Source organism: Lycium ferocissimum, unplaced genomic scaffold, assembly GCF_029784015.1.
Source record: "Lycium ferocissimum isolate CSIRO_LF1 unplaced genomic scaffold, AGI_CSIRO_Lferr_CH_V1 ctg14456, whole genome shotgun sequence".
Classification (NCBI taxonomy): Eukaryota; Viridiplantae; Streptophyta; class Magnoliopsida; order Solanales; family Solanaceae; genus Lycium; species Lycium ferocissimum.
The window spans coordinates 17,482-21,940 of NW_026715467.1; the positions used below are offsets into that span (position 1 = coordinate 17,482).

Sequence of the window (4,459 nt, forward strand, 5' to 3'; positions counted from 1 at the left end):
ATTAGATTTTTAATTTAAAATTAATAACTGTTCTTGCTACATTAGTTATTGTTTCTTAATTTAAAAATAATTAAGACTGTTAAAATCCTTCAAATTGCAAATAATTGAAGGAATACTATGCAGTTGTTGTCATCGTTGTTTAGTGACTTTATGCTTTTTATTTTAAAACAAACCATAATTAATTATAATAAAAGTAGAATAAACACCAATTAAACCTTTCAATTCTGAATTTTAAATTTTAAATTGAGAGTGATTAAGTTAATTTATTTATCCATTTGAATTTAGATATAAATTTTTTAAAACTTACGTTTGACTCAGTCCAACTTTATATATACATTTCGGCTGGAAATTTATTTAAAGGTAAAAACACTTTTTATCTTTAAAAAGAAAACATAAAAGAAAAGGATAACTAATCTAAACTACCCACATCTGCACCACGTTCCCATTTTCCCATTTCCCTTTGCACGATCAGCAGATATGGGTAAATTGGCATCTTCATTACTCCTTTTAGTGCATGTACAATAGTAACAAAATCCACGCCACTTTATTTTCATTGTTCACACACATACTCTCCGTCTGTGTTGTTGCTCTTGATTTTCCGGTATGTTCTTCTTCTTCCTCATTCTTTTTTCTGATTTCTTTTTATTTTCATGTCATTTGTTTTTGGTTCTCTATTGTTGGGTTTCAATTTTCTCACTACAAAGAATCAGGGAAATGGTCATCTCGAATGTTATTTGTGTTTTTTCTGTTTTTTCAACCACGAATGTGTTAATTTGCGGGGGCAGGCAACAAATTTTAGTTGTCTTATTTTCATTTCACACTGTCTTATGCTGCTATGTTTGTAGTTTTTTGCTAGATTTTATATGCGTGCTAGATTCTTATCTGATATGCACATGCATGTTTAGAAATATAAACTCTATTGCATGAATTTGAATAACCGTTGTTCGATAAGTTTTTTGGTTAATTTTATCTTTCTGTACAAATTAATTACTGCAAAATTAACTCATAAGTCTTACGGAAAATCTGAAGAATGAAAATCATAATCAAGGTGCGAAAATGGCCCGGACTGCAGTTACTATATTTACTAATTTATCATTAAGTATATTATGCTTCAAAACATAACAAAGGACCAACCAAATTAACCTCTGTTAGAATACTGTACTATTGAAAAATTAAAATACTAAGTATATTTAAAATGTAAAAGCTGATTACAACTTAAAAAATATTTAATTTAAGAGAAAAGATTCAATACTTAAAATTCAAAATTATTCCATTGTCTTTCTGTGCTATGTAGTATTCTATTATTTGCTTCAAGCATGCTAAAGGGTTGTGACTAATTCTTCAGTGTAGGTTCAATGCTTTATGGCAACTTCTTTAGGAACAATGTGTCTTGCACTTGAATCCTTTTGAGGGCCCAAAACCCACTGTTAATTACTCTTATCTTTATCTTATTAATGGAAGTGAAAAAACAGTGACATGTACATAATTTTGTAGTCAGAAATATAATATTTTGGAACACAATACATGACCGGTACAGTGATGTCATTTTCTTGGATCAGTGGCATTCTGATCTCTGCATATTGCCATTCTACAAGCTTGATGATCACCATTCTAGCAGCATTTTTGGCAGTTGATAAATAAGAAGAAGCAATGATTTGCAAGGGAAATTAACAAAAGTGAAAAAAGTAGAAAGTTGTATACTGTGGAATTTTATACTTATGATAATTGGTTAAACTTTGGATTGACATTGTTTTTGTGATGTGAATAAAAGAAAGTGTGGACATGGGTTGGTAACATGAAAAATATACTTTTTCTTTTAAGTCTTCTATGCTTTCACATATTTTACTCTGAGGGTTCTCTAGATTGCTATTGATAATTAAATAGCTGGCGAATTGAGGATCTTTACCTCCACACAATGTGTTGGTAATATCTCAAAATGGTAAAAAAGCTTCATCTTTATTTTTTTAGTATGGGGTTTCTAAAGGTAGAAAGTACTATGACCAAAGAATGCAGTAATTCCTATTGGCTTAAATATTTATTTACACTGTAGTTAGTTCTTTCCGTTTATATTTAGTCATTGGTAATTGATATGAATGCAAGACCGGAATTTATAATGATTTTTCAGTTTATAGTTTCTGTATAGTTGGGTAGTCTTAAGGTCTTTCATGTACAAGCTAATTGTAGGAGAGAAAAATAGGACACTTAATATTTTATATATATATATATATATATATATATATATATTTTTTGAGAAAATGAAAGCTATAGTCCAACCATGTTTCTTTGAGTCAATTCTCTATAAGTGTATACATATTGCATACATGTAATAGTGAATTATTTAGTACTAAATATCTTCAAAAAGTCCTTTGATGACTGTGGTTTTTATTTTAATTTTGAAAAGTGTTGTTATTTAAAATAATATATTAAAATCACTATGGCATGTGATAAGTGGATATAACAACTAATTTAATATGCTCAAACGAGCAAGATCATATTGTGATACGGTTATTTGTTTCTAATAATATTCGCGTAACGCACTGTCTATATTAAAATTGAGGAGCTGAAATAAATTTCTAACCCAATGTGATGTGTGAACATATAGACAGAAAGCTGAGATTTCGTGGCTGTCAAGTATGTACAATTAATTGACAGTAGCCACTTTTGGGGTCTTATGTATTTGTTTGTGTAGTCGATTTCTTTCAATATTTTTTGTTTCTTTGATCTTTTAGCAATAAAATTTTTTATGCTTTATTCTAGCTTTGTGGCTAGCAGATGGGGATATTATTTACTTTCAAAAATCCCTTTGGAACTTAGACAATGAACAATATTGTTTTTGAGAGGTTCCTTCATCCTTTGGAGTACGTCCACAATAATTATCAAGTTTGAATTGCATCATTATATTGTTTGAAGAAATGATCAGTAATGAAGCAACAACTATATATACCATAGAAAGATGTTAGTCGATAATAAGATTGATTATATATATATATAAAACACCAATATATGTCTTAAAGGTTTGTGTTGATCGGATGGACAAAGAGATACCAAAGGTATACACATTGCAAAATTTTGGAAAGTAAAACATTTAGTCCTTTTTATGTTTTAAAATCCTTAAGTTAAATTTTTATTATATAATTTGGTTAGATGAGGGCTTGATTTAGAATATAGGTGGCGTTGATACGTGGAAAAATTATAATCCTGATGACTTCGAGGACCAGTCAGATGCATTATATAATACTCGAAGTCATTAGTGATTTTGAAGAAGTATATGTGGTTAAATGTCAAATTTTTATTTTATTTCTAGCAATTATCTTTTGTCACGAACAAGATGTTTTTCATATGTTTATATTACGGTGTAAAATAGTTTTTTATTTCTATTTATAGGTATAAGTGCTTGAAAATACATCATTCGAAATCAAGAATATTGAACACCCAACTTATTTCAAATTGTGTAGATTCGGAAACCTCATGATGATGGTGCATTAGGCAATTAGAAAATTGAATTGTGGGCATCACTAAGATATTTAAGGTGAATTCAAATTTTTTGCAATTCAACTTCATTCATGTTGTTACGATGTTGTGTCAGTATAATTTCTTAATATGTTAGCATTATTCAACGTGATCAGAACTTAAAGCTAAGATTATTACAATGATCTCTTTCTGCTCTTTTTCTCTTTGAAACAATCCGCGCATCGCGCGGGTACGTATACTAGTATGTATTAATATGATGGTATATATATATATATATATATATATATATATATATATATATATATATATAAGAAAAGTCTTTGTTTTGAATAAATGAGTGATCCTCTATGATACCGTGTCAGTATATTATAGATGTCATATGGGTTTCATAGGTTTGATGAGTGTTTTTGAAGAAATGAAAGAAGTCCTACGTGATACCATCATGTTATATAAGAGACAAGGCGATATCATATTGGTATCATAATTTTGGGGGCATTCGGGTAAATAGTAGTTTTTGGGACATGAAAGTAAGGGGCCATGGGTGGGTAATTATTTTGTACTTAGGGGCATATATATTATGTATTGTGTTAAAAGTTCAATTTTCTTAGATATAGATTTAACAATAGTGGTAGCGGCTACACATGCGAGACACGTGAAATAAAAAAATGAATCTTCAAAGAAAATTATTGATTGAATGTATATGTACGTGCAATTATAATCGACTAAATACAACGTTCAATTATTAACATGCAACGCACGTTCGTAGAAACTAGTATTATTTTAAAAGCATGAATATAAATGTTGATTGACCAAAATATCCTTCAAACATTGAACGACTTTAGACTGTTAACTTTAACTTCTACTAAAAAAGGAAAGAGTTGTCATTAAAAAAAGGCCATAACATAGCCAGCTATTAATGTAAACACAAACTCTAAATTGTCCTATCCTATTGAGTTAAGAGTTTATAGATCGATACAAACTGAGGAAC

The 4,459-nt window shown here is 29.2% G+C and overlaps 1 long non-coding RNA gene across 1 annotated transcript; it reads left to right on the plus strand.

Annotated features, from left to right (window-relative positions):
• Nucleotides 1-205: 205 nt before the first annotated feature.
• LOC132042272 (uncharacterized) lies at nucleotides 206-1,820 on the plus strand. Its single transcript, XR_009411403.1, has 2 exons — nucleotides 206-601; nucleotides 1,499-1,820. It is a non-coding gene; the product is annotated as an uncharacterized LOC132042272 (long non-coding RNA).
• Nucleotides 1,821-4,459: the final 2,639 nt, after the last annotated feature.